Genomic DNA, 13,439 nt, shown 5'->3' on the forward strand with positions numbered 1-13,439 from the left:
ATGGTTATGTATATACTGGTCGTCTTGCTATCAGAATGCTGTTAACAACAAGAATGTTAGTGCATGTCAGGGAGAAAAAACGTCTATTTCAAACAAGCAGTATCCTTTCATAATCACATAAATTTTTTGTTCTGACTATAGTGGCTTGTTTAGTTGTTTATTACTTCTTCTTTGCTATCGGCCTGTTGTCCAAACCACAAAAACAACATAAGGTACTAATGCATGCTGTAAGAGTGCTCTAAGTGGTTCCCTGAGTTGGATGGATGCCAATGAACTACCTGTTGTGCTCAAATTCATTTCATATGTTCCCCTGTTTTGTTTCTGTCTTCTCATATGGCAACTTTTATTTTTTCTAACAGGCAGGAACTAAAGTATTCTTGAAGAGCCTGAAAAATCATAATAAGGGTGTAGCTCTAGATACAATGGTAAGTTCTGATCCTAAATTTAAACTTGATGGTCCTGAAATTAGAAATGAATTATGGGCAGTGCATGTTGATATGGCACTAGTGCAAACTGAAAATTTGGTATGAAGTCACAAAAACTGCAATACTCTCGGTAATGCATAAAAAGAAAAGATTGCATGGCCTTCAACCTTTGTACGTGACTAATATTTGCTTATATTACTACTTGCATCATGTCAAGGTATTATGTGTTAACAGTTCATTTTTGTTTTCTTATTTGTAGATTCAAAAGATAAATGGATGAGTATATGGGAGCGTGGCGATTATACTGCAATGATGATGTCGATGATCCGTTTCATGATGATTATGATGACGGATGCATTTAGTTTTAGTTATATTGTAGGGATGACGATCCTGTCGAATGTTGTTCCTCAGTTAAGATGGATATTTTCAGTTTAAGTTTCGCTGTCAAGAAAATTGTTAGATTATGCATCACATTTGGATGATGTTCCTCCTGTAATATCCACTATTGTAATCCAACAGTTTTGATCTAATATATGATTTCTTCCTCTCGTGAGTATATTGTCTTGTTTTTCGTTCACTTGAAATATATAATTATCGCCTTTACATGGAGCATTAATTTAACTGCTAGGAATATATATACATATAATATTATTATTCACACTATATATGTACCAACACTTGAAACGTTGGAAATTCTTCGTTGCCAAGCCATGGGATTTTGATTCATGTACATCAAGCACCAACATATAAAACTGTTGTAAAAGTCCGTTTTATCTGTTGTTCTCTTGCAACGGACCCTTTTACCAACAATAGTATAAGCGTTGCACTATGCGCTAGCAACACTGGATAAGGCTACGCATCCCAAACCGTTGGTAAGGACCCTAGCAACACATATATGGACATTTAGACACGGAAAAAGGCGTTGCTATAGTGGGGGTCCTGTTGTAGTGGCGATTTGTTGAAATGACTGGACCTATCATTTTGCGTATGCGTTTGATTGGTATGCTTAAAATGAACCCTTATGCTAAGTACATGAAGGATATTGTTACTGATAAAAGAAAGATACCGGAAGCTGAAATTTCCACCATGCTTGCTAATTACACTTTTAAGGGTGGAATACTAAAGAAACTTGGAGATCCAGGAGTACCAACTATACCATGCTCCATTAAAAGAAACTATGTTAGAACTGCTTTATGTGATCTTGGAGCCGGTGTTAGTGTTATGCCTCTCTCTTTATACTGTAGACTTGATTTGAATAAGTTGACACCTATGGAAATATCTTTGCAAATGTCCAATAAATCAACTGCTATACCTGTCGGTATTTGTGAGGATGTGCCTGTTGTGGTTGCAAACGTTACTATTTTAACAGACTTTGTTATTCTTGATATTCCCGAGGACGATAGTATGTCGATTATCCTTGGTAGACCCTTTTGGAATACTGTAGGGGCTATTATTGATTGCAACAAAGGCAATGTCACTTTTCATGTTAATGGTAATGAGCATACAATACACTTTCCAAGGAAACAACCTCAAGTCCACAGTATCAATTCTATTGGAAAAATTTCAATAATTACTATTGGAGGTTTTGAATTTCCTCTTCCTATTGTCAAGAAGAAATATGATATTCTTATTGTTGGGGACATGCATATCCCCGTTGAGGTAACCGTGTTATTGAAAAATTCTCCGGTTTCATGTTATTCGAAATGAGTTTATTAACAAGACCTGATCAATCTTGTTAGTGGATTCCTTTTGATGAGCATGAGATGGATGAAGTTAGAAGGAACAACTCTCTGTACCCCCTTTTTACTTTCTGTTATTTATATCAAATAAAGCAAAAATAGTATTTTCTGTCTGTTTTCTTAATTATCCTTGCAATAAAAAAATACCCCGAAAATAAAAGTTCTCCAAATGCCCTGAAAATGAAATATGATTTTTTTCTAGAATATTTTAGGATTTTAGGCACTGAGAACACAGCAGGGGGAGCAGCCACGTGCCCACACGGGTGGAGGGCGCGCCCACCCCCCTGTGCGCGCCCCTGCCTCGTGGACCCCATGTGGGTCCCCTCCACCTATCCGCACCCACACACTTTGTCTTGCTCCAGAAAAAATCACTAGCCAGCTCAAACCCGAGTTCTTGCTCATCTTGCTGCCATTTTTGATCTCCTTGCTCAAAGCTCCTCTCACAAAACTTCTTTGGGGGATTGTTCTTTGGTATGTGACTCCTTCAATGGTCCAATTAGTTTTTGTTCTAGTGCTTTATTCATTACAAATTTTTGCTGCTTAGTTGACCCTGTTCTTGAGCTTGCATGTCAAATTTATGTGGTCAAAAGTAGTTTTTATGCATGATATGGCCTCTAGGCGCTTGTAGGAGTAGTTGCTATCAATCTTGTTGAGTTTGGTTCACTTTTATTTTAAGTTACTAAAAATTTCAGAAATTTTCAGAAAAAGATGAAGAGATTTTTGAGGGGCTCATCGAGCCGAAGCTCGATGGATAAGCAAAGTGAAGAGAACAAGAAGCCCAAGTATAATCTCTCTCGTACTGCGGAGGTTCGGCCATGTGAATGGCCTTGTGATGAGTTCTTGAGAGAAGCCGGGATTAATGAAGATCTTTATCATTTGGCTGAGAATGCAGGCCTCACCGCCTTCCTCCACAACCAGCGTGAACATTATCTCTTACTCACCAATATCTTTGTGCAAAAGTTTCATTTCCATGCTAGGAGATCACCACCTTCGGTGGAATTTTATTTATATGATGAGCATAAGGAGATGTCACTTTGTGATTTTTGCCGGGTCCGTTTGATACCCTTTGAGGGCAGCATAGAGGAACCACATCATAATGATGTGGAGGGATTTATTGATATGATTGCTGTAGGGGAAACAAGGAAAGTTTTCGATGCGAGAATCACTAGCATACATTTTCCTGTTCTACGTTACTTCGCAATATTTGCTAGTAGATGCTTAATTGGTCGCGGGAACTGTGGAAACCTTAGTGCTCCTGATATTGTTATTTTGCGCCTTGCCTTGTTTCATGATACTAATTTTTAGTTTAGGTGCTATTGTGGCTAGATGGTTAAATCTGAACCGTACTAAGGGCCCCGTCTTCGGATGCATCTTTGCCTCGCGCCTTGCTGCACACTTTAACATACCTATCAGGCATTATGAGAAAGAGGAAAAGTTGCTTTCTCCTGTTGTTCTAGGTTATAAGAGTATGGTAGCACATGAGTTTATTGTTAAGGATAAGAATAAGATACTCGAATATAAATTTATATTTAACAAAAATTATTGTGAGTTTATTACCTTGCCTGCGCCCTCTTTGTTCAGCATATTTTCAGGCATGTACCTTGTTCTGCCAGAGGCCATTCATGCCTACCGGAGCCAGATGTCAGCTGCAGAGTTGGAGCCACCATCTGATCCTCACCGTCAGTCTATTTATTAGTGGAATCCGGAGGAGCTCGCCAGCCAGTGGCAATCTGAGGACCCTTCTCAGTACGACCCCAGCTACAGATTTGATCCATGGGCGTAGACCAACTTAGACCAAAAGCCTAAGCTTGGGGGAGTACATATCTCTCACTGACATTACATTCATGTTCATACACTCATGCCAATTGTCGGTGCTCATACTTTTTGATTGTATCATCCATGCTAGTTTAATTTCTGTTTAAGCTTTCTTCTTGTGTGTTTGAAAACCCTTAAGAAAAACCAAAAAAAATTAGTTGTAGCTTTTAGCTAGTTTACTTTCCATGCATGTTGTATTAGTAATTAAAGAGAAAACCCAAAAAGATTTCTCGTTCTTCATTTGCTTGTTGGGAGCTTTCCTGTGTAAATAATTTTGTTTCTTTTATTTTTCTTTGGGGGTCAAGAGGAGAAGACCATAATGAAAATGTTGGGTGGCTCTCATATGCATTATTGTTGATCTAACAAAGAACCAATACTACCTTGCCTTCTCTCTTGAATTGAATGCTTGCAGATTCCAGCTTAGTCCAATGCACGTGCACTATTATTATTATCCACACTATTTGGTTGTGCAAGTGAAAGGCAATAATGACGATATATGATGAACTGATTGAGATGAGAAAAGCTGGTATGAACTCAACCTCTCTTATTTTTGTATATATGATTAGTTCATCGTTCTTGATTCAGCCTATTATGAATGAAACATGTTTGCAATGACAACTAGAGATTATAGTTGCTTATGCCATGCTTAATTAGCTAGGAGTTTATAATGGTTTACCTTGCGTGCCAACATGCAATTAAAATGGTTGTGATGTGGTATGATGGGGTGGTATCCTCCTTTGAATGATTCGAGTGGCTTGACTTGGCACATGTTCATGCATGTAGTTGAAACAAAATTAACATAGCCTCCACGATATTTATGTTCATGGTGAATTATATCCTACTCATGCTTGCATTCGGTGTTAATTAATTTTAATGCATGTTCCTGACTATTGTCGCTCTCTAGCTAGTCGCTTCCCAGTCACTTTCTAGCCTCACTTGTACTAAGAGGGAATACTGCTTGTGCATCCAACTCCATAAACCCCAAAGTTTTTTTTGAATATAAACCCCAAAGTTATTCCATATTAGTCCACCATACCTTCCTATATACGGTATCTACCTGCCGTTCCAAGTAAATTTGTATGTGCCAAACTCTAAACCTTCAAATAAACATCTGTTTTGTATGCTCGAATAGCTCATGTATCAACTAGGGTTGTTTGTATCCTCCATGCTAGGTGGGTTATTCTCAAGAGGAGTGGACTCCGCTCCTCATTCATGAGAAAATGGCTGGTCACCGGGATGCCCAATCCCATGCTCAAATCAAATCAAAATAATTGCAAACAAAACTCCCCCAGGATTGTTGTTAGTTGGAGGCACCTATTGTTTCGGGCAAGCCATGGATTGATGCTTGTTGGTGGTGGGGGAGTATAAACTTTACCATTCTGCTTGGGAACCACCTATAATGTGTGTAGCATGGAAGATATCGAGATCTCTCGGTTGTTATGTTGACAATTAAAGTATACCGCTCAAAATATTATTCACCTCTATTTCAAAACCGAGCTCTAGCACATCTACAAATCTCTACTTCACTCTGTGAAGGGCTTATCCATTTACTTTTATGTTGAGTCATCATCCTCTTATTAAAAAGCACCGGTTGGAGAGCACCGCTGTCATTTGCATGTATTATTGTTAGTTTACATTGAGTATGACTTGACTGGATCTCTTTTACCATGAATTACAATGTCTAGTCAGTCCTTGATCTTTAAAGGTGCTCTGCATTTATGTTTTGCGGTCTCAGAAAGGGCTAGCGAGATACCATCTTGTTATATCATATTATGATTGTTTTGAAAAAGTTTTGTCATCCGAGATTTATTATTATTGCTCGCTAGTTGATTATGCCATTGATATGAGTAAACATGAGACTGTGAATATGGTTAGTTCATAATCTTTGCTGAAAACTTGAATGCTGGCTTTACATATTTGCAACAACAAGAGCAAACAGAGTTTGTAAGAGTTTTTCTTTATCACTTTCAGTTTATCAACTGAATTGCTTGAGGACAAGCAAAGGTTTAAGCTTGGGGGAGTTGATACGTCTCCATCGTATCTACTTTCCCAAACACTTTTGCCCTTGTTTTGGACTCTAACTTGCATGATTTGAATGGAACTAACCCGGACTGACGTTATTTTCAGCAGAATTGCCATGGTGTTATTTTTGTGCAGAAATAAAAGTTCTTGGAATGACCTGAAAATCAACAGAGATTATTTTTGGAATATATAAAAAATACTGGCGAAAAGATCCACATCAGGGGACCCACACCCTATCCATGAGGGTGGGGCGCGCCCCCTGCCTCGTGGGCCCCCTGATTCTCCACCGACGTCCATCTTGACTTCCTATATTCACTTTCGGGGAGAAAAAAATCAGAGAGAAGGATTCATCACGTTTTACAATACGGAGCCGCCGCCAAGCCCTAAACTCTCTCGGGAGGGCTGATCTGGAGTCCGTTCGGGGCTTTGGAGAGGGGAATCCTCGCCATCGTCATCATCAACCTTCCTCATCACCACTTTCATGATGCTCACCGCCATGCGTGAGTAATTCTATTGTAGGCTTGCTAGACTATGATGGGTTGGATGAGATTTATCATGTAATCGAGTTAGTTTTGTAGGGTTTGATCCCCCTAGTATCCACTATGTTCTGAGATAGATGTTGCTATGACTTTGCTATGCTTAATGCTTGTTGAGGGAGTCCTGGATTAGGGGGTGTTCGGGTAGCCGGACTATACCTTCAGCCGGACTCCAGGACTATGAAGATACATGATTGAAGACTTCGTCCCGTGTCCGGATGGGACTTTCCTTGGCATGGAAGGCAAGCTTGGCGATGCGGATATTCAAGATCTCCTACCATTGTAACCGACTATGTGTAACCCTAACCCAATCCGGTGTCTATATAAACCGGAGGGTTGTAGTCCGTAGGACATCAACTCCATATACAACAACCATACCATAGGCTAGCTTCTAGGGTTTAGCCTCCTTGATCTTGTGGTAGATCTACTCTACCCATATCATCAATATTAATCAAGTAGGAGTAGGGTATTACCTCCATCGAGAGGACCCGAACCTGGGTAAAAACATCGTGTCCCTTGTCTCCTGTTACCATCCGGCCTTAACGCACAGTTCGGGACCCCCTACCCGAGATCCGCCGGTTTTGACACCGACATTGGTGCTTTCATTGAGAGTTCCCCTGTGTCGTCGCCTTTAGGCCCGATGGCTCCCTTGATCATCAACAACGATGAGGTCCAGGGTGAGACTTTTCTCCCCGGACAGATCTTCGTCTTCGGCGGCTTTGCACTGCGGGCCAATTCGCTTGGCCACCTGGAGCAGATCAAAAGCTACGCCCCTGGCCATCAAGTCAGGTTTGGAAGCTTAAACTACACGGCTGACATCCGCGGAGACTTGATCTTCGACGGGTTCAAGCCACGGCCAAGCGCGCCGCACTATCTCGAGGGGCATGATCTAGCTCTGCCTCCGGACAGTGTCCTGGAGGCCGCACACGCACCGGTTCTGACCCCTAACTCGGAGCCTATTGCGCCAATCGAGGATGAGCAGTTGGACGTCACCTTGGGGGCTGCGATCTCAAAGGCGATCAAGCCGAACGCCAGCCCTGCACTCTGCATGACCCGTGACTCCGAGGATCCGGACTCCTCCCCGGACTCCGAACCCCCCGCGCCCCTGCCAATCGAATCCGATTGGGCGCCGATAATGGAGTTCACCGCCGGGGACATCTTTCAGCACTCGCCTTTTGGCGACATCCTGAATTCTCTCAAGTCTTTCTCTTTATCAGGAGAGCCCTGGCCAGATTACGGTTAGCGAGGATGGGATACGGACGATGAAGAAGTTCAAAGCCCACCCACCACCCACTTTGTAGCCACTGTCGACGATTTAATCGACATGCTTGACTTCGGCTCCGAAGACATCAACGGTATGGACGACGATGTAGGAGACGAACAGGAACCAGCACCTGTAGGGCACTGGAAGGCCACCTCGTCATATGACATATATATGGTGGATACTCCAAAAGATGGAGATGATGATGGAACAGCGGGGGATGACACCTCCAAGAAACAGCCAAAGCGTCGGCGTCAGCGGCGCCGCTCTAAATCCCGCCAAAGCAAAAACGGTGATTCCGGCACGGGAGATAATACTACCCCGGATAGCGCCAAAGAACACCCACCCCAGCAAGATTCGGCACAGGAAGATGGAGAAGCCAGCCCTCATGAGAGAGCGGCAGACCGAGAGGTCGAGGATGATAACTATATGCCTCCCTCTGAAGACGAGGCAAGCCTCGATGACGACGAATTCGTCGTACCATCAGACCCCGCCGAACAAGAGCGTTTCAAACGCAGGCTTTTAGCCACGGCAAGCAGCCTCAAGAAAAAGCAGCAACAGCTTAGAGCTGACCAAGATTTGCTAGCTGACAGATGGACTAAAGTCCTTGCGGCCGAAGAGTATGAACTCAAACGCCCCTCCAAGAGTTACCCAAAGCGCAGGCCGCTACCCCGATCAGAGGAGGAAGCACCTACATCACCAGCGCACGACATGGCAGACCGGCCACCTCGCGGCCGCGACAGAGAGGCCTCTCGGCCCTCCACCCAAGCCATGCCCCGACGCCGCTCAACTAAGGCACGGGAAAATGCGCCAGACCTGCGAGACGTACTGGAGGATAAGGCAAGACAAACAAGATCGATCTACGGATCGCGTAGGCGCCCTACGACACGTGACGATGATCTTAACTCCGGATACAACAAATCCGGCCGGGCCGAACACAACAGACATAGCTCTTCCAAGCTGCGTCGTGATATAGCCCAGTACACAGGCGCCGCACACCCGCTATGCTTCACGGATGAAGTAATGGATCATAAAATCCCAGAGGGTTCCAAACCCGTAAACATCGAATCATACGATAGCACAACAGATCCGGCAGTATGGATCGAGGATTATCTCCTTCACATCGACATGGCACGCGGCGATGATCTACACGCCATCAAATACCTCCCGCTCAAACTTAAAGGACCGGCCCGGCATTGGCTTAACAGCTTGCCAGCAGACTCAATCGGTTCTTGGGAGGACCTGGAAGCCGCATTCCTCGACAACTTCTAGGGCACTTACGTGCGACCACCGGATGCCAATGACTTAAGCCACATAATTCAGCAGCCAGAGGAATCAGCCAGGAAATTCTGGACATGGTTCCTAACAAAGAAAAACCAGATAGTCGACTGTCTGGACGCAGAGGCCCTAGCAGCCTTCAAGCATAACATCCACGACGAGTGGCTTGCCCGGCACCTGGGACAGGAAAAACCGAAATTTATGGCAGCCCTCACGACACTCATGACCCGCTTTTGCGCGGGCGAAGACAGCTGGCTAGCTCGCAGTAACAACTTATCAAAGAACCCTGGTAATTCGGATACCAAGGACAAAAGTGGCAGGACACGTCAGAATAAGTAAAAACGCCGCGTTAGCAGCGACATCAATGAAGACACGGCAGTCAATGCCGGATTCAGAGGCTATAAATCCGGTCAGCAAAAAAAGCCATTGAAAAAGAATACTCAGGGCCCGTCCAGTTTGGACCGAATACTCGACCGCTTGTGCCAGATACATGGCACCCTCGAAAGGCCAGCCAATCACACTAACAGGGATTGTTGGGTGTTCAAGCAGGCAAGCAAGTTAAGAGCCGAAAACAAAGACAAGGGGCTGCACAGCGACGACGAGGAGGAGCCCAGGCCGCCGAACAACAATGGACAGAAGGGCTTTCCCCCACAAGTGCGGACGGTGAACATGATATACGCAACCCACATTCCCAAGAGGGAGCGGAAGCGTGCGCTACGGGACGTATACGCGATGGAGCCAGTCGCCCCAAAGTTCAACCCATGGTCCTCCTGCCCGATCACTTTTGATCGAAGGGACCATCCCACTAGCATCCGTCATGGCGGCTTCGCCGCATTGGTTCTCGACCCAATCATCGACAGATTTCATCTCACAAGAGTCCTCATGGACGGCGGCAGTAGCCTGAACCTGCTTTACCAGGATACAGTGCGGAAAATGGGCATAGATCCCTCAAGGATTAAGCCCACAAAAATGACCTTTAAAGGTGTTATACCAGGTGTAGAAGCCAACTGTACAAGCTCAGTAACACTTGACGTGGTCTTCGGATCCCCGGACAATTTCCGAAGTGAAGAGCTAATCTTCGATATAGTCCCGTTTCGCAGTGGCTATCACGCCCTGCTTGGACGAACCGCATTCACAAAGTTCAATGCGGTGCCGCACTATGCATATGTCAAGCTCAAAATGCCAGGCCCTCGAGGAGTAATCACGGTCAATGGAAACACCGAACGCTCCCTTCATACGGAGGAGCACACGGCGGCTCTCACAGGGGAAGTACATAGTAGCCTTCTTAGGCAATTCTCTAGTCCGGCCATTAAAAAGCCAGACACTGCCAAGCGCGCCCGGAGTAACCCACAGCAGGACCGCCTGGCACGCTCTGAGCAAGCGTAGCAATGTTGCCCCAACCCCAGCTCTCGCGACATAGCGAAACCAGTGCCTCGTGTACATAACTACGCCCTTGAAATACCATGGGCACAGGGGAAGGGGCACAATAATGGCACGCCCAAAATACGGCTTAAAACGTACTAGGGGCTGCCGAATTCTCTTTTTTTTAATTTTTTCTTACTTTTAGGACTCCATACTTCGGACGACCTGGTAGGCAATTCGACTGGCGCACAAACGATGCAAGATCCAGGGAGGCAGACAAGCTATGCCGCACTATGGAACTCCCAGGTGGTCTCTGTTACGAGCAGTATGCCTGTTTTGAATACAATTCCGCGGCCTGCCCCTGGTCAGGACATGTTAAATAGTCCAATATCTTTTTGCTTATCGCACTATTTGTATCGTTCGGCTTTGATAAATAGCCTCTCTATAAACAATGCATAGCTTTTTGTCTATTTTTTGCAGTATCCTCTTTTCACATATATGTTTATTAAATGACATGATTGCACCCGTACACCATGGTACGGCAAACACGCCAGGGGCTTCAGTAACCCTCATTATGGTGTGAGAAGTCCGTACACTTTCACAAGTGTGGCACCCCGAACTTATAGCACTATATGCATCGGCTCTGAATCATGATTTGGATCAATAGTTGGGTTTGCCCGGCCCCTATGTTTTGGTGCCTTACGTTCCGCTATATCGGCTAAGGTAGCACTAGGAGAACCACTGAGATTGTGCCCCGGTTCAGCTGGGTTAAGCACCTCAGTGGAGAAAGCTGAAACTGACTGTAATGATGAGGTGAGAGACCGGTCGCTGTTCGAGAGGTTTTTCGAGTCCCTAAAGACTTATGCCGCTTCGAGCGAGAAGCTGGCTTTGTCCGGCCAAGGCGTGGATAGCGCCCCGAACTCGGTCTTCCGAACTAGGGGCTTCGCCGAAATTTAAAATTATAGAGTTCTATGGCTAAGTGAGAGTGTTTGAGCATTATAGTCCGATTGCCTGGTTCGTTCTGCTGAGCGCCTCCCTCGAAGGACCCAACTATGGGAAAAAGAGCGCTCAGGTTTATCCCGAACACCCCAGCACTAGTGGCATGGGGGCAGAAGCCGACGACTGGCCATCTCTCAATTTTTTGATAAACGGCCGCACAGAAAGTAATATTTTAAATTCAATAAGCATTGCTTAGCGCATATGAACAAGTTTTCAGCGCACAGGATAAACACGAGCGAGTTCATTCAAAACTCACATCCTTGGTACATTCATCCGCCACAAGGTGGGCACCTGCAAGAACATCCTTGTAGTAGTTCTCGGGCTTGCGATGCTCCTTCCCCGACGGCGGCCCGTCCTTCACAACCTTCTCACCGTCCAGCTTACCCCAGTGCACCTTTGCACGGGAAAGGGCCCGACGGGCACCTTCGATGCAGACGGAGCGCTTGATGACCTCGAGCCTCGGACAGGCCTCCACCAGCCGCTGCACCAGCCTTAAATAGCTCCCAGGCAGGGCCTCTCCGGGCCACAGCCGAACTATGAAGCCCTTCATGGCCTGTTCGGCCGCCTTGTGGAGCTCGACCAGCTGTTTCAGCTAGTCGCCCAAGGGCACAGGGTGTCCGGCCTCAGAATACTGAGACCAGAACACCTTCTCCATCGAGCTGCCCTCTTCAGCTCGGTAGAATGCGGCGGCGTTGGATATGCTGCAGGGAAGATTTGCGAATGCCCCTGGAGAGCTCCGGATTCGGGTAAGTAACAAGTAGTTTACTTTTATATTTCTGCTTTGCATAAAGAATGCCTTACCCGCTGCTATCTTCCTCATCTCCTCCAACTCTTGGAGGGCCTTTTGGGCTTCGGCCTTGGCAGACTTGGCAGTCTCAAGGGCCGTCGCGAGCTTGGATGCTTGCGCCTTTGACTCAAGCTCCAAACTCTCATGTTTTTTCATGAGAGCCTGAAGATCTTGCTGCACCTCGCCGACCTGAGCCCCAATTCTGTCTCGCTTGGTGTGCTCCGCGGCCGTTTTCTTTTCGGCCTCAGACAGCGCCTGCTTAAGGGTCGCCACCTCACTCGTGGCCCCTACAATAAGCAGTACAATCCTGTTATTTTTTTGCAATCACGCCTTTGTATATGCACTTTTTCTGTAAGGTATTTCTTACCTTCTTTCTCCTTGAGCCGCCGCTTGGCAAGGCCGAGCTCTTGCTCGGTCCGCTCGAGGTCCTGCTTCAGGACACCCACCTCCACAGTCAGTGCGGCGGTGGATAGCAGCGAAGCCTGCATACGCATATTGACTATTTTTTGTTAGACTCCTGCAATATTTAAAAGATCCTCTATTTGGCTTTTCTTTCCGAACGCCAAACAGAGCATCAGGGGCTACTATCTATGCGGTAATATTTTTACATATTTTTACTTACCTCGAAGCCTGTTAGAAGGCTAGCGCAAGCTTCAGTCAGTCCGCTCTTGGCGGACCGAACCTTCTGGATCACCGTACTCATAATAGTACGGCGCCCCTCATCGATGGAGTTGCCGTCAAGCACCTCCAGCAGATTGTCCGGCACCTTCGGTTGGACGGAGGCCGCCAGCTCAGAAGGCTTGCTCCTCTTGGAAGGAGTTCGCCTACCGCGGTCTGGAACTGTGGAAGATTCCGGCGCGGTGTCCGGCACAAAGCCGGACTTGGAGCCCTGGGGGGCCTTATCCCCTTCACTCCTGGAGTCCGGGAGGTTTCCTTGCGGCTCCTCCGGGACCACCTCCTCCTGCCCCGGAGCTTGTCACAATGCCACTTCAACGTCGTCTGCAGTGCGGGGGGAGACAGCGGGCGGAACTGAGTTCACGTCCGATGAGTCCAGGGAGCCGCCCGACGATTCGTTGAATTCGGCCCGGGGCGAGCTGCATAATTACGTTCGACATTAGGGAAAGCTGTGCAACAAAGGAACATCATGAGTTACTCTGATATCCGAACTTATGATTTTGCCGGACGCTTGGCCCTGTTTGGCCACTCCTCTTCGCC

Source organism: Triticum dicoccoides, chromosome 3A, assembly GCF_002162155.2.
Source record: "Triticum dicoccoides isolate Atlit2015 ecotype Zavitan chromosome 3A, WEW_v2.0, whole genome shotgun sequence".
In the NCBI taxonomy this organism is placed as follows: Eukaryota; Viridiplantae; Streptophyta; class Magnoliopsida; order Poales; family Poaceae; genus Triticum; species Triticum dicoccoides.